The sequence below is a fragment of the Hippopotamus amphibius genome, chromosome 6, assembly GCF_030028045.1.
Source record: "Hippopotamus amphibius kiboko isolate mHipAmp2 chromosome 6, mHipAmp2.hap2, whole genome shotgun sequence".
NCBI classification, from domain to species: Eukaryota; Metazoa; Chordata; class Mammalia; order Artiodactyla; family Hippopotamidae; genus Hippopotamus; species Hippopotamus amphibius.
In genome coordinates, this window is record NC_080191.1 from 154,327,969 (window position 1) to 154,350,123 (window position 22,155).

The following is a 22,155-nucleotide window of genomic DNA, read 5'->3' on the forward strand; positions in this document are numbered from 1 at the left end:
GAGCTTCTTATACTCACACCGCATCCTAAGAGATTTGAATTATTTGATTTGGGGAAGGTCCTAAAGGGGTGATTTTCAGTGCTAACCACAGATAAAGTTATACTGAGGATGTTTGAGCAGAGAAATGTCAAGGTCAGTTCTATGTTTTAGAAAAGTGAGTCTAGCAGATGTGTGGAGACTTGCTGGAGAGAGGTGGAAACCAAGAAAGAAACTAACATAATCTATTAGAATAGTGGTGTTCACATCGTGCTTCACCAAAACATTAAGGTTTCTGCAAGAAATACAAAACACTTGCCTTCAATTTTTTTCAGAAACATTTGTTTAATTGCTGTTAAAAAGAATAATTGAGGGACTTTCCTGGTGGTCCAGTGGTTAAGAATCTGCCTTCCAATGCAGGAGATGTGGGTTCGATTCCTGATTGGGGAACTAAGATCCCACATGCCGTGGAGCAACTAAGCCCCTGTGCCACAACTACTGAGCCCATGCGCCACAACGAAAGATCCCACGTGCTGCAACAAAGATCCTGCATGCCACAACTAAGACCCAATGCAGCCAAAAATAAAATTAAAAAAAAAAAAGAACTGACCCCCCAAAAATCCACTGTGATATAGAACAAATTTTAACACATCAGCAAAGGTTGAATTTATATTTCCAATTTAATTTAATATTCTCCTGAGATTTTTTTTTTGGCTGCATCATTTGTGCCCTTTTTTTAGATTCCACATATAAGTGATATCATATGATATTTGTCTTTCTCTGTCTAACTTACTTCACTCAGTATGACAATCTCTAGGTCCATCTATGTTGCTGCAAATGGCATTATTTCATTCTTTTTTGTGGCTGAGTAATATTCCATTGTACCACATCTTCTTTATCTGTTCCTCTGTTGATGGACATTTAGGTTGCTTCCAACTCCTGGCTATTGTAAATAGTGCTGCAATGAACATTGGGGTGCATGTATCTTTTTGCATTATGGTTTCCGTTGGATATATGCCCAGGAGTAGGACTGCTGGATCATATGGTAGCTCTATTTTTAGTTTTTTAAGGAACCTCCATACTGTTCTCCATAGCAACTGTACCAATTTACATTCCCACCAACAGTGAAGGAGGTTCCCTTTTCTCCACACCCTCTGCAGCATTTATTGTTTGTGGACTTTTTGAAGATGGCCATTCTGACTGGTGTGAGGTGATACCTCATTATAGTTTTGAATTGCATTTCTCTAATAATTAGTGATGTTGAGCATCTTTACATGTGCTTTTTGGTCATCTGTATGTCTTCTTTGGAGAAATGTCTATTCAGATCTGCCTATTTTTTGATTGGTTTTTTTTTGGGGGGGTTATTATTATTTAGCTGCGTTAGCTATTTGTATATTTTGGAAGTTAATCCCTTGTAGGTCTCATTGTTTGCAAATATTTTCTCCCATTCTGTGCATTGTCTTCTCATTTTGTTTATGGTTTCCTTTGCTGTGTAAAAGCTTTTAAGTTTAATTAGGTCCCATTTGTTTTTCATTGTTGTTGTTGTTGTTTTCTTTACTCTTGGAGGTGGATCCAAAAAGATATTGCTGTGATGTATGTCAAAGAGTGTTCTGCCTATGTTTTCCTCTGAGAGGTTTATCATATCCAGTCTTACATTTAAATCTTTAATTCATTTTGAGTTTATTTTTGTGTATGGTGTCAGAGAATGTCTTAATTTCATTCTTTTACATGTTGCTGTCCAGTTTTCCCAGCACCACTTATTGATGAGACTGTCTTTTCTTCATAGTATATTCTTGCCTCCTTTGTCCTAGATTAATTGACCATAGATGCATGGATATATTTCTGGGCTTTCAGTTCTGTTCCATTGATCTATATTTCTGTTTTTGTGCCAGTACCATACTGTTGATTACTGTAGCTTTGTAGTATAGTCTGAAGTCAGGGAGCCTGATTCCTACAGCTTTGTTTTTCTTTCTCAAGATTGCTTTGGCTACTCAGGGTCTTTTGTGTTTCTATACACATTTAAATTTTTTTTTCTAGTTTTGTGCAAAATGCCATTAGTAATTTGGTAGGAATTGCACTGATTAGTAAAGGGATGGCTTTGAGTAGTAAAGATGCAGAAACTTAATAATGCTCATCAATGAATTCGGTAAAGTAGCAGGATACAAAGTTAATACACAGATATCTGTTACATTTCTATACACTAACAACGAAAGATCAGAAAGAGAAAGTAAGGAAACAATCCCATTTACAATTGCATCAAAAAGAATAAAATACCTAGGAATAAACCTACCTTAGGAGGCAAAAGACCTATACTCCGAAAACTATAAGATGTTGATGAAAGAAATGAAAAATGACACAAACAGATGGAAAGATATATCATGCTGTTGGATTGGAAAAATCAATGCTGTCAAAATGACTATACTACCCAAGGTAATCTACAGATTCAATGCAATTTCTGAGATCTTTACTAGGCGAATAGCCTAGGATTATATGGCAAGCTGTTTTTTAAAAAAGGCAGGGGGTGGGGGACATGGAGGATAAAGTCACCAGGCTACAGGACTTTTTTTTACAAAAATACTATACAACCAAACCAGAGCACAAATTGAATGTTAAAAATGAATGGCCACCCATGACCCCAAATTTCAAATATTTATGTTTTTTAAACTCATTCTCATACATTGACTTTTTTTCTTGTACATTTACTTAAAAAAAAAAAATGTGGCAAAAGACATACGAAGATAAAATTTACCACTTTAACCATTTTTAAGTGTACAATTTAGTGATATTAAGTATATTCTCATTGTTGTGCAAGCAATCTCCAGAACTTTTTCATTTTGCAACTGAAATTCTATTTCCATTAAACAACAACCCTATCCTCTGGCAACCACCGTTCTTTCTGTTTCTATGAGTTTGACTACTCTAGATAACTCATAAAAGTGGAATCATACAGAATTTGCCTTCTTGTGACTAGCCTATTTCACCTAACATAATGTCCTCAAGGTTTACTCATGTTATGGTATGTCAGAATTTCCTTCCTTCTTAAGGTTGAATAATATTCCATTATATGTATATACAGTTGTATGTACACATACATAAACATTTTGTTACCCATCTGTCTGTCAAAGGACATCTGGGTTGCTTTTACCTCTTGTCTATGATGAATAGTGCTGCTTTGAACATGGAGATACATTGAAGTATCTCTTTAAGACTCTGCTTTCAGTTCTTTGGGATGTATATCCTGAAGTGGGATTGCAGGATCATATGGTAATTCTATTTTTAATTTTTTGAGGAATACATTAACTTTTAATAACCAATTTGGAAATAAATGTATCCTTATTAAAAACAGCTTTATCTATTTTATAAAATAAAGTTTTACATAAGAATTTATTTAGAAAAGTTGAGGCAGGGTGGGAGGAATTTGCTGATTTGGACAGGGGTGGGTTGGGGTGGGGGGAGAAGAAACCATAGGACAGCACCACCAGTAAATTCTGCCATTACCTAAATTTTACATATCAGTAGAGAAGGTTCCTATCAGAAGTGGAGAACTAACAGTGGCACTTGCAAGCAAGAAATTAGTTGGGACCAGAAAAGAACAAAGGCACCAAAAGGAAGCTATTACGCAAATATCTGGCCAGTAATTGCCTGCCCACCTTGAGTAGCCCTGGCAAAGAATAGAGGAGAGTAGCTGACTTGAAAGCTTTTCTGCCAGACTGAATTGTTAGGCCTCTCTATAATTAATAACAGACTTCTGCATAATTTTTTCCTCAACAGGCCTACTGACTGTCTTGATGTGGTTGGGAGGAGGAGGGTGTGAGAAGGAAGGATCAAGGATAACATCCTAGTCACCAGCACAGATGCGTTAACTGATATGGCAGAGGCCTGCAATACAGTGTAAAAAGCAGGTTTGGGGGATTAGAAAAGATTGGCAATCTGGAGTAGGTTCAACATGTAGCCGCAGGGCAACATGAAGCCAGAGTGAAACAGGCCTCAAACCAGAATCATTTGTCCAAAACTCTTTTTTTTTTTTGTGGATCACGTACTATGTGCCTGGAATAATCCTAGTTGCTGGCAAAGCTTTAGTGAATAGAACAAACAATGATCCAAATTCTCAGGCAGTTTCTAGAGGATGTGACAGGCAAGTAACTGGCAATTACAATAATGGAGGTCAATGAAGAGTGGATGTCGCTGCAGAACACTGTGGAACACATAGGACAAGCCCCTACTTGAGCCCTGGGTATTGGGGGAGGCTTTCCAGGGAAAGTGGCCCCTTGCTAGAGCCTGAGGGATGAGAAGGAGTCAGCCAGGGGAACAGGAGGAAGAAGCAGCATGTTCAAAAGCCCTGTGGCAGTAGAGGGGTTAGCATGGTGGGCAAATGACAATAGCTCAGTAGGATGCAGGTGAAGTGAGTTGGACAATGAGGCTGGTGATGTTCTCACACTTCAGTGAGCAGCAAAACCACCTGGGGGGTTTGTTAAAGCACAGAGAGCTAGGCCCACCCCCAGAGTTTATGATGTTTAAGCTCTGGAGAATTTATAGTTTAAACAAGTTCCCATGTGATGCTGACCAAGCTGGCCTGGGGACCACCTACTGACAACCCTAATATGGTGGAGTTGGGGATTGGAGCACACCCCCCAAGGTGGCCATTATAGTAAAAGATGGCAGCAGCCTGGACTAGAGGGGTAGGAGTGGTGAAGGAGAGGTATGGAGACTGCCAAACCGACAGTTCTCAATGACCAACAGCAGATGGAGGGCAATGGGGTGTTCTGAGTGTGGAGTCAAAAGGATTGTGTAATACCCTGAGGTGCAGGGAAAAGGAGGAGATGCTTTGGGGCAGAAAATGGCATTTGTGTCTTGAAGGTGGGGCTTCTGGGTCACATAAGTAGGAGGTGATAATCAAATGGATGTTATTTCAAATGTATGTATCGAATGTATGTTCTTTAGGAGATAAAGGAAATTTTTAAATAGGCTGGAGAGACAGGCTAAAGTCTTGCAAAGGTATGGCATAAGAATTAGAGATTGAAGCTGTAGAGATGGCCCAGCGAGAATGTGTGGATAAGAAAAGAATAAGCTGAGAATAAAATCCTGAAAGGAAAAACAAAACAAAAAAGCAAACAAAAAATAAACACTCAAAGGATAATTTGAGGAATGGGCAAAGAGAAAAGCCAAAACAGTCAGAGAGGCAACCAGAAGTGCCCAAGATATGCACAGAATAGAAGAGAGAGTTTACAGAAGGAGGAAGTGCCTCTATAAATGGAGAGAACAGAGAAGAGAGAGTCACCGGCAGCCGCTGCCTTTAGAGACAAGAAGTGTTGTGCACTTACGGAGGACGCTTTAGTTGAATGATAAGAAGGATAACTGGATGTAGTACCAGGCTGATGAGATCGTATTCTGTGCAGTGGAAATTCTGTGGTGAATTGGAAATTCTACGGCTAATCCTCGAGTTTAAGCACCTTACTTCTATGTACAGAGACATTTGAAAATGTCATGCCTATAGGAAAGCAAACTCAAATGCTGATAAGTGAAACTGACATTGCACATATATTGGTCTGAAAGGAAGAGAGTGCCTGTAACATAGTTCAAAGCCCCAGAACAGGAGTCCTCATGCAGAGGAGACCCAGGGCCACGTCAAGGCAGCTGTGGCAGACTTTTTCTGGAGAAACACAATAGGCTGGCCCAACAGCTATGACTTTGCTCACTTCTTCCCTCAGGAGCACCTTTCTGCCCTTTTTCTCTCATCACCTCATCCTCAACATGCCTTCATCCGTACCCAGCCCTCCCTAATAGTCTCACCCCTCTGGGGCAAAGCAAATGGGAGTGCTGTTCCCTGACAAACGTGAGCACTATCTAGGGATGAGAGAATTAGACCACAGGAGAGACGTGCAGCTGGAGTGGAGTGTGAGAGTATTGTGGAGACAAGACAGACAGGCAGATGCGATCCAGAGAAACTATAAAATTAATTCCAAAATACAAAAGATAATGCCACAAACGGAGGTTAACTGAATTATCATTCAATACAGAAACATGCTGAAAGAAGAGATTAAACCTGGGGAAAAAACACAGTGTAACCCAGAACCATGAATATTTTACAGCATATAGCCAGCAGCACTTTGAAATGTCTGAAATCCACATTACTCTTGCCTCATAACCTACATTTTACCCTATGGTTTTAGTTCAAATATTCAAATATAAGTTTAAATGCTTTATGGATTTTTTTAAATCAACTAAAAAAAAGTGTAAATGTAATTCACAAATTTGGGCTGACAAGATTTGGTTTTTAAACTTAGAGAAATCCAGAAAATCTCATTTTAACTAATACCCGCTAGCATTCTCCTTACTAAATCATTCATTTGATTTGTTAACAACTAATGATATTCATTTTGAAGTTATCTGCCTTATGAGAAAGTCCGTAATCTGGTCCGGTTGCTGGATAACTTATTTGATGCAAAGTAAATCATTTAATCCATCAATTTCCTAGTTAGTAAAATTACTCAGTATGGTTAGATGAGCTCTAAGGCCCTGGCTAGCCTAAGAATTCTGTAAACATGACACATTATACTGATAACTCTAATACAATAGGTGACCAACAGAATCATACGGTTGACGAAAGCTCAGACGTTATCAAACTCAACCCACTTTTTTTTACTAATCAATAATAAAAGAGGCCCTAAAAGATTTTATATCTTGACGACTGTCAAGCAGCCTTTTAAAACAAGATCCAGAGCCGGATTTGGGACCAGTACTATTTCCACTGCAGCATACGGTTTTTCAGGGAGGTGAGGATGACACCAAAGATTTAACACAGAAACTCAGTGGTGAGTCAGGGATAAGAAAAGGGACCGTACAGTAGCAAATGGGATGGATTTCCTAGAAGAAAGATCATTTGACTAAGTTCTAAAGAATTTTCAATGTATGGGATGGCTGAGGGGAAATATATAATAAATAAGAAATCAAAAGACAAGAGGAATTGTGGGTGGGGTATATTATTGCATGCTTAAAACTAATGTTTTTGTGTCTAAAATGCCTTCGAACCTCTTCAAAGCCCTGGTTACAACAGCCTGCTCACTTCTTGTTCTTAAAGGGTCCACATTTCAGGCCTACAATTAGTGCTGTTTGTTTCTCCTTTTCAGCAACAAGGTATCTTATTTTAGTTGAGAATTTATGCAGATTGCCAAGGTGGAGAATAAAGTAAATGCCATTATCAATTCAGTTAGCATTAGTCCTTTAGAGTTTGTGCAGAAAGTGTGTGTACATGATATGTGACAGGTTTGCAAGCTGATTTATCAACAAATACTTAAAACAAAGAAACTATTCATAACTACTAAGGTTAAACCAATGAATATCTAACATGAGTAATTTCCTTCTATGTTCTGGTATCTTGTTAATACAGTCCTTTAAAACCAGATTTTCTTTTAAAGCTTTAATAAGAAGAGTAAATCAACATTCATTGGATTCATGTTGCTGCTCAGCTTGCAGGAAGGCCATTTCACTGGTGGTTCCAGGCTTCTCCTTTACATAAAATTTGAATGTGCATGTGGTAGGAGATCCAGCGAACACAAAGGGAGTAGGGGAGCTTAAAGATATGGGTCCATGTTATGAATAATTCTAGACAAACATGAAGATATATTTTGAGGAGAAGTAAAATTATACGTAGTCATGGGATATAGAGGCTCAAAGGGAAGTCAGAGAGAAATAGACAAGGTAAGAAGATTAAATTCAAACTTCTAAAAGAAAACAACAAACAGCATAAATGCTTTGGGAAAAATTGGACTTCCAAGAGATTTTTAACCCAAGAAAGGTTTTACAGTTTCACCCACAGGCTGGTAAAAATCATTTGATCTGTCAAGACATAGTATTAAAGTTGAAATGCTCAAATTGTTTCTTGTTCACTTGTTAAAACAACCCTAAACTTTATGTAGGGTTGGTTTTATAATCCCCATTTCATAGATGGAAAAATCGAAGAAGAGAGTAAGCTTTCATGATATGCCTACAGACTCATACCAAATCATTTGTGAAAATGGAAAATGAGACCTAGATATCTTATCTTCAACCCATTCCTTTCTCACTAGGCCAGGCTGGACTGGATGACCAGAGGGATAATTTTATTTTCTTTCCTAGAGAGATTTTAGAACTAGGCAGACATCCATCTCTCCCACTGGGGAAATGTGGCATGGGGCAGGGGTGGCAGTCGTGTTTTGTTTGTTTGTTTGTTTCCTTAGATATTGGCACTCTTTAATTTGATTTTTCATGTGTGTGTGATATTCTAAAACAAACATAAAAGCAAATAAGAATTATCCAAATTCTTAAGATGCAGAATTAATTATTACTAGGCTTTTGGAATATTTGCTTCTAATAGTGTTTGTTAATTTTAAAAAATTACCATGTTATTCTAAAGAAATATTATTACCATTTTTTTTAATTAAGTGCTTTCAAATACGCAAGGGTGGAAGTTTTAAAATAACATGAATGAAAATCCATTGTCCAGAAGAAATCATTCTTGACTTTAAGAAAACATGCTACAATTCATGATACATTTCAAATGCATGTATACCTATAGAAAAGTTATAGACAGATTTTCAATAAAATTGCAATCATATTATAGATGGTATTTGTAAGTAAAAATAATAAATTTAATTTTATTTGCTATAGGTAATAAGTAAGCAAAAATAAGAAAAAAAATTTTAACCAATATCAAATTATGTTTCTACAAGTTTAAATTCTTTTACACATTAAAAAGAAAAAGATCACCCCAAACTTGAGTTGTATACGTTAAATATAAAGTTTTTTATATGTCAGTCACTACTCAATAAAGTGGTTTAAAAAAATCAACACAAATAATACAACTTTTTTACTTGTTCTGGTGGGGCTTTCCATCTAACCACTACCACCACCACCACCACACTACCATCATCATCACCAGTCACTGTCATAAGAATTGCTGTTATTTGGGGCTCACTGTATTCCAGATACCATGCTAAGATTTGCTTTACATGAATTATTTAATTTTATCCTCAGAACCCATCTGACCACATATGTATGCTGAACCATACTCCCTAATGCTATTCTAACATCACCCTATTTCTAGAAAAAGACAGACCAAGTACATTGCCAACAAGACAGGCCTAGGAGCCTCATTCTTGCATTCAGAAAACAAGCATGGAGAGTTCTGACACTTTCCCTCACTCTTCATGCCTCTTTCTCACTTAAAACTCCCAAGTGAGAAAGACAGAGGTTAAGAGAAGGTAACCTGTCCTGACTGACAAATCTATTTTTGTAAAATTAAAGTTACTGAAGGAAAATCAGAATGAGGTTTGGAAAAAATCTCAGTGCCTCTGCCATTTTCTGATCTTCCTAATGTTTTATAGCCTTTCCCTTACATATTCTTGTTCTCTTCTGAATTTTAGTATCAGAGAGGAGGCAAAGAGAATAAAAAATGGAATTTGAATTGAGATGTCTCCAAAAGGAAGGGAAGATATTTTTTATTATATGTGTGCTATGTGACAAACCCTCTCACTCGTATTATTTCCTTTAGACTTATGGCAAGGTAAGAGCTATTTTCCCCACTGTTTGAATGAGAAATTGGGGCTAGGGAGGAAAATGACTTGTCTAGGAATATACAGCCAGTGATGAATAGAACTGGGATTAAAACCTAGCTCTGTTTGATTTTAAAGCCCATGTCCTAAAAAGTTTCTCTAATAGTCCTAATGGGGTTAGGATGCAATAGTCATCATTAATTAATTCTCTCATCTAATACTTATCATAAAGCTACCATTTATGAGACAAAAAAGGTTCTGAGGATACAGAGTAGAGCATTACAAAGTTTGCAGTCTGGTGGAGGAAGGTGAGCAAGGTTAGAAGGCCTCATACACTACCCTCCAGCCATTGCAGGTATTACAGATATATTTAAAATATGGAACTGCTCATGTCCTCCAAGAATAAAAGGCAGAAGTCACATGGATACGCAGAGAACAGAAGTATCCTCAAGCAGCCGGCTCAGCTGTGGCCAAGGGGATAGAAACTTAAAGAAACACCAAAGGACTAAATGTGTCACTCTTGGTTAAAGATATCTGCCAGGTGGAATTATCAAAGATTTATAGGCTCTAAATACCAAGAGAGATGGGAATACTCTTGAACTTGCAATTAAGTTGGGAGTAATGCAATAAATAAGACCACCTCTAAGACATTTTACTATGAAGATTTATTAGAGTATGAAAAAACTAGGCCCAAAGGTATCTCTGCTTGCAACAATTAAGCTAGAAGAGTCTAAAGTCAATTCACAATTGTATATGGAAATAAGGGCCACAGAAATCATAAGTGAGTTTAATTGCCATCATCTCCAAACCACATTTTTACTAAAGATTCCAACCTCCTTCTTTGACGCAACAGATTGCTAAGAATACAAATTTGCGTTTCTTGGATAATTTTTACAGAGTCATTTTCTTGTGGGAGAAATGGATGCTTTGTGTTTCTCATAGGCAGAACCATGATTATTTATTTATTTATTTATTTATTTATTTATTTACTGCATTGGGTCTTCGTTGCTGTGCGTGGGCTTTCTCTAGTTGTGGTGAGTGGGGACTACTCTTCCTTGTGGTGCACAGGCTTCTCGTTGAGGTGGCTTCTCTTGTTGCGGAGCATGGGCTCTAGGTGCGTGGGCTTCAGTAGGTGTGGCACATGGGCTCAATAGTTGTGGCTCATGGGCTCTAGAGCACAGGCTCAGCAGTTGTGGCACATGGGCTTATTTGCTCTGCAGCATGTGGGATCTTCCCGGCCCAGGGCTCAAACCCGTGTCCCCTGCATTGGCAGGCAGATTCTTAATCCCTATGCTACCAGGGAAGCCCAGTACCATGATTTTTTTAGGGGCACAGAGAAGTCCCTTATAGAAGAGAATCCTCTCCTTCCCCACTGCACACTCTATTTCTCTGAGAGTGGCTGAGAGTAGATGAATCATGGGGAAATTTTATGGCAAAATAAAATGAACAAGGGTCATCATTTACTGAGCATCTACCACACCCTAGGTACTGTTGTAAGGGCTTTAATATATGTCTCATTTAATCTTCACAGCAACCCTAGGAGAAAGGCATTCTCATTGACTCTTTTTGTGGATAAAGAAACTGAAGCTCCCATAGCAGAATGGTTACATACACTATGGTATATTCCTACACTTGAATATTATGCAGCCCTTAAAATAATATTTTCAAAGATTTTACAGACATGAGACTATAATGAAAGTTATATAAGAATTAAGTTCTCAATCTTCAAAGTGCCACTAGAAAAAAATATGCCAAAATGCTAACAATAGCTAGATTGGGTGATAGAATTATGCATGATTTTTCATACTTTTCTATATGTAGTTGTTAAAAAAAAAAACCCATATTTTAATTTTTGTTCTTTTTTTTTTTAGAGGAAAAAGTTATATCTAGGAAATATAACCAAAAATATACAACATTTTAAATATAAGGACATAACTTCTGGCTGTCATGACGTCAGATGGTTTCACGGAAAAGATGTTTGATAGACACTGAAAGATGAATAGGACTTAAACGGGTCCAGACTGGAAGCAAAGGGGAAGAGGGCTACATTTCAGGCAGAGAAAGGTGGAGCAAGATTGATAAAAGTTTTGGGCAACATGTGAGAAAAAAAGACCCCAAACAGGTAGAAGCCAGTTTGGAGATGCCACTGCATGCTTGGCTCAGGAGTTTGGAGTCTGATAGATAACGGCACACTTCCGAAGGTTTTTGCTAGGGCAGTGCCGTGATCAGAGACATGCTTTAGGCCCTTCATCTGCTAGGTATATGCACAGTGAACGGAATATATGAGAGAGTACAGATAGGAAGAATAATTACAAAGTCATTGAACCAATTTAGGCCTGAGATAATAGGGCTCAAATTAGCACGATGGCAGTGGAAATGACAAGGGAGGAACAGATGGAGGGATGTTCCCCTCTCCACCTCTCCAGCCTAACTCCTCACTCCTTCTCCTCCTGCTCCATCCATTTCAGCCACTCTGGCTTCCTCTCTATTCCTGGAAGGAGCTAAAGGCCTTCTTGTCCAGTGTCCTTTCACATCCAGCTCCCTTGACCTTCTCCTTCTGACACCTTTGTTCTTATTTCATCTTTTGGGTCTCAGCCTAAATATTTCTTCCAGGAGTTACTGTCCTGCTCCTTACAGCCAATCTAGACTAGGTCGTCCTGTTTTACTTCCTGATAGCACCCTGCACTTTTCATTGCTTTTATCATAATCAATAGCTAAAATGAGTATTTATTGTAGGTTTATGATGTCAGTTACTGTGTTATAGATAATACTGTCTTTTACAAGTATTATTTCATCTTATTCTCAAAATAAGTATTAATATTATCCCCTATTTTAGGGATCAGAGACTAAAGGGAACTAGAGATCAGAGAAGCAGTTAACTATGGAAGCTAGGAGCGATTTCTCTCACCCATAAGATGTACCAGGTCATATGTGGGGGGTAATCTGATATAGTGACCATCAGCATGAGCATGCAATCTAGGGTCAGACTGGGTTATTTTATTGGCTCTGCCACTTACTAGCTGCAAGACCCCTGGAGCAAATTGTTTAATCTCTATGGATCTCGATTTCCATACAAGGATTAAATGAATTAAAGACTTAGAACATGCTCAGCACTTAGTAAATGTAATATATCTACTTCCCCATCTATTCTGCAGGGACAGAATCTGTCCCTAAGAGGTAGAGGTTGTGTTTATCTTTGTACTGCCAAGTGCCTAGTACTTAGTGGATGCTTGGTCAATGTTTGAATGAATGAAAGAGCAAATGGAAAGCTGAGTTCAGAGATCTTACCACCTAACACCGCCATCATGCACTTTAAAATTTATGATGTTTCATTATTTTTTTGTTTAATTCTAACTATAAACTCAAAGAAGGCAGGGAAGGAACTACTACCCTCAATGTTGTGTCTCAGAAAATCATTTGCTCAAGTGCAGATAGCTAATAAACAGTAGAGCCAAAAAAAAAAAAAAACCCCTAGCTTTCTGATTGCCTTGAGGACAACCCAGGTGAGGCTTACCACACACGGGGTGGAGCCATCACCATGACTGACGATGCTCTCCTAGTTGCCCAGGTCTGAGCCCTGGCCTTGCTGTAACTCCTGAAAGCCTCCCTAACTGCTGCCTCAGTTTTGCTCTGTATCTTTCTCTGAGGCACTTGCTGGCCCCTCCTTTTCCAAGCACCTCTTACTGACCCCACTCCTTGCCCCAAATCTGACTGAGCAAAGTATCACAGACCAAGCATGACACCAACCTAGACTGCTTTAATTGGACCATAACAAGGTAGGACATTGATTCTCCCTTGGTTGGATATGAGAAGAAAGAAATTACCTGAGTTAACTTGGTTGCAAGCCTGGTTAACCAGAAGAAAGGTGGCCCCATTAACACAAATAGTTGATATAGAAGGAGTTTGTTTGAGGGACTATAGAATCAGTTCAGCATTAGACTTAAGTTTGGGATGCCAGCAAGGACTCTCAGTGAACGATGGATATCTAGCAATTGGAAGTGGAATTAGCGTTCAGGAGAGATGTCAAGACAGAACTATAGGAACTGTCTATAACAAAGGAATGGTTGTGGCCAAAGAGCCTAAATCCTGCACAACATTTAGTGCAGGGCTTTTCAAACTGCCTCCCATGGTATGTTGGTATTCATTATAGGGGCAACAGAGAAAGTCCAGCTGCCCGGGCTTGGAGCCTCAGGCCGTGCTTCAAACAGCATAGGGTTACAATTATTTGATTGATATTGAATTTCAGTGTCAGAGTTTATGTAATAAAGTAAAATTTTGCAGCTAAAAGAAATGACTGAACTACTGATTTAGTAGATATTCTCTCTCCCTGTCCTCCTCCTTCTGCCTCTTACAGGGTCTCTGTCCCTGCACGGATGGATACATGGCACGGAAAAATCGTTAAGTTGAATTTAGTTCTGATAGTGAACAAGCAATTGGCACCAGGGACTCTAACTGAATATTATTCAGGTGACTCATGTGTGATTTAGAAAATATTTTGATGTTTTAGTCTGGTTCCAGTTCAATGAATTAGTTACAGCTTCCAACCAGCTCACTAGGGTTTAATAAAAAAACCTGTTTAATTTCTCAGTTCAGTAGAAAATAAAAATAATAATGTTTTGATTTAAGGTTCAGCAAATGTATGTAATTCATTCTAAGTTTTCCCTTATGGTCTGCCTCTGCACCAACTATAGGGGAAAATGCCCTACAAATATCTACAAATCAATACCGGTGGACTATATTCAAGGCATCCACTTAAAATGACATGCCAGAGCCATCCACGATGTCATGGGGTAACCCCAGCTAGCCCCGTCCTTGAGTGCTGGGCAAAACAAGTCTAACTTCATAGGGAGAATACCTGCCCAGCTCTCCTGAGAGAAGGTCCTAGATCACAGGATACCCAAAGGACAGTTGCACCACAGGGATGAAAAATTATATCAGACACAGCTGCCCACTTCAGAGCCTCAAGTTTCAGGTGGATTAGCACCTACTTGTTATTTCTGTCTGGGCCCAATTCCCAGATCGTTAACTTCACCCAAGGCCCCTCATCCATAGGGGACTTGAATCATGCCAGGGCAAATGAAACTGCCACAAGCATTCAAGTAAGGGCAGATCCCCACTCTCCTTTAATCAAGCCTCAGAGAATTAAAAACAAAACAAAACCTGCTTCCAGTGTGTCTGTTTCCTTTTACCCCTTGGTTGGTTGATACTCAGCTCACGAACAGCTCAGTTTTTAAAAAATGTTTCTCGTTATTGCCTTGGTTTTTTGAAAACACACAAATTCATTTTTGCAGCTGTAAAATGTCTTCTAACTAAAGAAACAGAAGAAAACAGCTGAATTCCACTGCAGAAAATATGTAATGTTGCCTAGAGTCAATTTCTCCATTTTAAACATACTCATTGAGATGATACAGCATTTATTCAGTATGATCCACTGGACCTCTATGTTACTAATTTTCATAATGCCTTCAATTGGGGGGCAGTGGGGATGCTCCCAGAAAAAGTCAAATAGCTTTCCATTTTCTAACCTATGTCAATAGCTCTATCAGGAACATAGAGGACAGGTTGCCACAAAGGAAGCTATGCACTGTCATGAGGCCTAGAACAGTGTGAAATAGGGGAGAGGAGGTGGGGCCAGGAGTCAGACAGCTTTGGGTTCAAATCCCAGCTTTTCACTTACTTGATAGGCAAATTTGAGCAAGTCACTTAATTTTTCTGAACCTGCCTATTTCTCTGCAAAATGGACGATCATGTAGATAAAAGAGATACTCTGCCTACAGACCTGGCATGTAGGATATGCTCAGTACACATTTGTTCACTTTCCTATCCTGCTCAGATAAATCAGGGGTCATCTGTTCATGTCCCTCCAAGTGCATTCTCTGCAAAAGGTAAAACCTCGACAGGACATACCCTACAAAAGGAGACTTGAATTTATGCTAGGATACCACTGTGGAAAATGGAAAATTGTAGGAAAGTTTCTATAATCTTCCATTGCTTGCAGTGTTCACGCGGACAATAGAAAAAGGGACCTGAAATCAGAGATTTGAATTTGAACCCCAGTTCTGCCACTGATTAAATGTCAGCCCTGAGCAAATTGTTTAACATTTCTGAGCATTTGTTCTTCATCTGTAAAGCTAAAAATACAAGAAACTCTTTCACGTAGGGCTGTATGGAAGGATTAAATGAAATAAGTAAAGTGCCAGGCATGTGGGAAGCATTCAACAAGTGATCATTATTACTGTAACTATGTTACCTTACACTGGCCAATGGTGCAATCCAAGATTATAAAAGCAATTTATAAATACTTATGTCTCCTTTGTAAAATAATTAAGTACTCTTAATACCACCTTGTTGATTGCCTCACTGAGGTTTAAGGGCTTGAGTCAGCTAAATTACTGACAAACTTCGAGATTTATTTTATTCCCTCTTTATTAAAAGCCTAAGCTTCTGAAGTGACCAGAAAGGAAAGTTGAAATTCCTTATGTTCATTCATTATTGCCCTGATTTTTTGGTTATCTGGTAATGTTTTCTCTTAAAGGTACAACTGTGAAGAAAGTACCAAGATCAATTTATACCATGGCATTTCATTAATTTTGCCTTTGAAACTAGTTTGAAGTCTGATTGCATGACTCTGAATACCCATTTAGGAGTTATAATAGAATTTCCTAGGAGGACATTTTTATGTTCAGTCCAGATCTTTATCTCCAGACTGATGTTGAAATCCAAAACCCTTAGTCTTTTTTTTAAAGAACTTTTACATTTGTTCTCCTAAGTGCATCAGAAAAATATCTCATTTTGACTTATTTCACTTTTATAACAACATTCTCCAGGAAACAACTTTTCCCGAAAATGTTCACATAGCTCCTCAACTTTGTCCCTGAAGACCTTTTGTTAACTTTCATCAGGGTGACCATTTGATTTACAGTCACAGGTGGAAAGGAACAGACCCGCAGCTGCTGATTATGCTGCTCTCTCTCCACCTGTATTTTATGAGCTGAGCCATTTCAACCCTAATTATGCTAATCGGATAACTGTTATTTGAATAAGTTGTTGCTTCTTGAAGACTAAGAACGACATTATGGAGACAGTACCCAGTGCAATCAAGTATTCTGCTCTTGTACTTCAGTCACTGGTTTTCCAAAGGAAAGCCAAGAATATAAATTTTGATAGAGGAGCAAAAGCAAAACTTGAAATTCAGAAAATGCTAAAGAGGCCTGCTGTAATTGTATGGAAGCAGCCAGTGTGAATCTTCTGGCCAATGTCTGTGAGAGCAAACTAACCATTCAGCTGGTTTTAATCAAGTAAATAGCTTAGCCCTAAATTAACTATATAAGATCTTGATTCACATTTTAACATTTTCAAAATACATTCATATGCATACTTTTAATATGATTTTACATACAGGTTATTATGTGACTCATCCAGCTATCCTCCCCTCGCCCTGACCCCACCCTTCTAACACCCTCCCCCTTAAAACACTCCTTTCTTGGATTCTGCACCAATACTTAATGCTGAAAGGAGGATTAAACACAAGGAGTCAAGAGCACTGAGCTTTCCTCTGTGCTCTTTTAAATAAATATTTCTTGCAAAGGAAACCTGCAAAAGGAAAAATAATGATTTTGTTTTCCACCAATTAAAGTGCATTTAATTTATCATTTAACTTCCTATAATATAGAACACAAATCAGAGAATAAACATGGTCAAACACAGGTACGTTAGTCATCATTTCTAAGATTAGAGAATGAGATTTGATGATTGTAATCTAGCAATATTCTCAGTGAATTAGTCTAAAACTATAGAAAAAATTGATAAGTTTTTGTAAGTGGTCAGTTCAGGGTATGACTCCAATGAATTGAAGAATCATTATTAGCAGATGCAAAAAGACTCTCAGGGAACAAATATAATCGACTTTACTGTGGGAGGCCATTTTCTGACAGTATGTAACGAATATTTTCATTCAGAACACTCCTTTTTGCTAATATTTTTTAAATCTCCTAATTATCTATATCATAACCACAAACTCCTTATCCCACGTCCCAGTTAGCTTTCCAAACTTCTCTTCTTTGACTTTCTTCCTGCATTTTTAGTACCAGCCATATTGAATTACTCACTGTTCTCTATTGAATGCCTTAAATTTCCCTACATTTGTGCATATCTTCACACCACCTTCTCTCCTTGGATTTGTTTCTTTATCATGAATAGTAGGTTCTGTGGTATGGAGTAAGCAAAGCTAAACTGAAAGCAATTCCAAAAGAAAAATTAACAGCAATAGAAGGAATAATCTCTCCTGGGGGTAAAGGGAAAATTATTTATCAAAAGTCTGAGGGGCTGGATCAAGTTCAAAGTCAAGACCCAATCTGCAGGGTCTGATTTGGTTGGGGTGGGATGGGAGATTTGGGAAGAATAAGAGATACTGGAATCACGCTGGGACACTCTGTCATGAATCAGAGAGGTCCAGAAAAACACAAATAGGGTCCTGCTCGGAGAAATACAGCTATTAATATTCTAAGGTCACAGTCATCTTTGTTATGAAACATTTATTGAGTACCTGCTATGTGAAAAAATGTCAACAAAAAATTAATTAGTCTGATCTAAGAAAGAAATGGAAAATTTTTATTCAAGCCAAAATTGAGGATTATAACCCAGGAAGAGCATCTTGGAAAGCTCTGAGAACTGTTCTAACTGTTCTTCTGTTAGAAGTCAAGGTACCGCCAAATATGGTTTTTGAGACACAAGGCTGTACATTAAATGATGTATTACTGACAGATTACATAACCCATATCTACGCATCATCGTGGCCCCTTACAAGATCAGGAAGGGATGTTATCTTTTAAGGAGCCGTCTTGTTTATGCTAGGAGAATGCTGCTCTTTATGACTGCGCAGGTGTTTCCGCCGATGGGGGAGGTTTGGCTGATGCGTAGCACAGATACACGACCCACAGTGTGGGGAGAGGGGAGGCCAAAGGGCAGATAAAATTATTTTATGTTTAAATTTTTCCTGTCTTGCCATAAAATATGAATTTTTACTCCACAAAAGCTTTGTGCTAGCCACGGATAGATACAAAGATCAATAAGACAAACTCTTCGACCTCAAAGAAGTATGCAAAGAACACAAATAATTCAAGGAGTGAGTGAAAGGCCGGGAGGAGACGTGGTGAGGTTCCAAACGGAACCTCCTCAAGAAGTTTGGGCCCATATAGAGTAAACAAAATGCTCTACATACGTCTGTACCCTTCAAGGGCAGTTCTGCATTACAAACCAGTACACAGCAACCAGCACATATGGGTAATGCTTCTGAGAAATCTCAAATGATGAGTTAATATTTAATATACTCCCAATGTTACCAGCATTACCAATATATTCACATTTATAGTTATACCCAAATATAGTTCTGAATCTTCATGCTAAGGGAAGATCTCACCCCATCCCCGTGTCCACCATATTGCTTCTCTTCTGCCCTTACTTCCATACATGAATGACCACAAAGTCCATTTCCCTGAAGTTGCTTTAAGAGACTCCCTGCTACCATTAAACCATTTGTGTTCATGTGAGGACCATGGCAAGCAAGGTGGTGTCAAGGGAAAACCTGAGCAGGCTTTAGTTCCCTCCTTTCCCAACAATTCCCATCAACACTCTCCTAGAATCCACTGCCAACTAAACCTACAATCGAAGGTAAAATGTGTGTTTGAACATAAAATCAATTTCAAAATAAGTGTCTTCGCACCCCCTTCCAACAAGATTGCCACCCCTGTAGAACTCCTCTGTAAAGTCACCATTAATGCCAATATCATGGACTACTGAGATCTTCTGATTACAGTCACAGAGACAATGATGCCTTTCAAACTCTTTGCTATGTTTTTTCACCTAGACCCCAAGCAGGCTCAGGGTGGTCTGGAATATCACAAATTCTTTCTTGAAAACGGTTGTGCCAGGCGCTGGTCCTTATAGCTATATTATGGGCTTCAGATACCCGTTTACAGTAAGTCCAAGGATGTGACAGGGTAACAGACATTATGCCATTTCCTCCATCCTTCTCCTTTCCTTCTCTTTCTTATCTTTACCTTCTCAGATACAGAAAAGGAGCTATTGTATGTAGCAGTAGTTACAAACAGAGGTGGAGGATAGGAGCCTGAGCTTAAGATCTGACAAGCAATACGTTCCGTAACATGAGTGAGCTCCTCTCTTAAGGTCAAAAATGCTAGAATAGTGTTCAGGAATATTTCCATGAAAGCCTAACCAGCTTTAGTGTCTTAAGAAGCAAATTGCAAGTATCTGGAACTTCTTTGGTAGTGCTTAATGTGTGGGGCATTATTTACAAGCAAAGAAACAAACCAAAAAATTCAATAAAACTCTGCAGCATTTCTAAGACAGAGGAAGAGTTTCCACTGTCTCCTGATGGAAGCTTAACTCTCTAAAGGATTCAGACAACTGAACTTCAAAAAGACTGAGACCCTTTCTATTCTTCTTAACATGGTCTTTGGAGGTGAAAATTACTTCTCACTCACTACCCAAACCTCCTGGTCATCTTCTGAACACTTGTTTCATTCGTCTCTGTGACTGATACACCTCTCACTGCCTTCTGAGACTTCTGGCAAAGATGTCATTCACAGGGGTACTTCCCACATAACAAGGGCCAAAAAGGGGCTGACAAGTTATAAGTGTTGTCAGTCATAGTTACACTGGGAAAACAGCCCAGGGCACCTGTGCTTCTTAGCCAGAGGGAGCCTGTATGCATTCACCTCACAATGTACAACAAACCAACAAAACTATTCAGCTTCTGCCTGTCCAGTTGGCATGCCTTGATTCCCTTTTGCTGCCATGTTTAGGCACAAATAACACATGGTTGGGTGCTAAGGAAGAATTCCAAGAGCAGAGACTCAGCTGAGGCCAAAAAAAAAAGAAAGAAAGAAAGAAAAGGGCACTTATTTCGAGTTTGTTAGAACTGCAGCCCAGGAGATAGTTCCAAAAAGTGCTTGACTTGTGTTCCACTGGACTACAAAGTGGGGGAAGATGATAAAGTAAAGGTAGTTGTTAAACAGGGGTTTGCTGGGGTTTGAAATGGTTATATAGTTATGAAGATGGGAGGTGAGGGCTTTGAACCTACAAGGTCACAACTCGCAGCAGCTAGCAGATATTGTTTTGGAAACAGCTGGTGGTGTCCTTGAGTTTGATGCAGTTCATAAAATTCAGGTTCTCAGTGATGCAGAAACATGTCTGAAACCTCATCCATAACGGCCACCTGGCTCCATTTTGGATGCCTGAACCATAGTTTTTTTTTTATTTTTTTTTTAATGATCTTAAGTATGTCATCAGTGGACACTGAATATGGATGGATGGATGGATGGATGGATGGATGGATGGATGGATGGATGGATGGATGGTTGGATGGATAACGGCCCCTGACTAGATCCAGGGTATTCAAAGAATGAGAAACATTCAGATGTACTATTTGTTGCAATTCAAATTAAAAGATTTTGTGATAGAAGGTGGGACTAGAGCTACTGACTAAAATTCAACTTATGTATTTCAGCTTCTCTTGCCACACTTTGGCTAACTAATGTGGGTTTTACGAAGAGTTAATAGCCTTAATATCATTCTCAATCCATACTATCATACCCAGTATACTTGATCTAGCTGTTAATTCTCCTATGGAGAAAATGGTGATTCTAGCCACAGCTTCATGTCACTCATGGTTTCCAGCTTTGCCTAGAAAATGTTTTCCTTTAAAACAAAAATATGGCCCACTTAGCTTGTATTCACTGCAACAGGTTGACTGTGCAACAGGTTTGGGAACAGTTTAATTGAAATCATGAATTATTCTGTATCATCTGGGAGACAAGACCCTGTTATTCTGATGCTTTTGTTTCCTTTGGAAACAAAATAGCATGATGCCTTAGGCCATGTACACATCTCAAAACAGAGGCTCAAAACACAGGGCCCTGTCTGACAGTTGGGTGTGTCCATCTGCCTTTATACCCATAACAAACAACAACATTGCAGCACAGAGTGCCTAGATCAAGGGGAAAAGGCAGCACACAGAGTATGCTCTTAAACCCCTCGGGTCAAATGAAGACCCAGAATCTGGTGCAGTGGTGCAAAACCCAATGCTAGACTCCTTGAAAGCCAAAGTGAATAGCTGCCATCTTTCTGACAGGATCTTAGAGAGAAATGTTTAAGAAGGCAGGATGGGGATAGCTTAAATTAAATGTATAGAGCATCTGTGACTCCACAGGCTTCTGCTTATTTGAATCAGTGAACTCTAATGAAGAGGCCTTTGAGGTGGGAGGTCTTGGTCTTGCCAGGCCTGGAGTGAAACAGGAGAGATGGAGGCAGTGGAGGGCGTAGTGGTGCATGTCTGAGCCCAGTGGAGAGGAAAAGCTTCCTTTTCCCTGCCCATGCGGAATCTATTGATTCTCCTGGACTGTGGAGATCAAAGGGAATTGATCTGTTTTGTTGTATGATTTTTCAGCTTAGGGACATAGCAGGAGATAGCACCTTAGACCAGACAGTGCCCTTCTTCAGGAGAAAGCCTGGAGGAAGGCCAATGCTGCCCACAGACAAAGGCCTGATTGAAAAAATGCTCAACAGTCCAGGAGACGAGCCAAAATACCTGCTTGGGCAGGATACTTTACCAGCGTGCTTGAATGGGAGA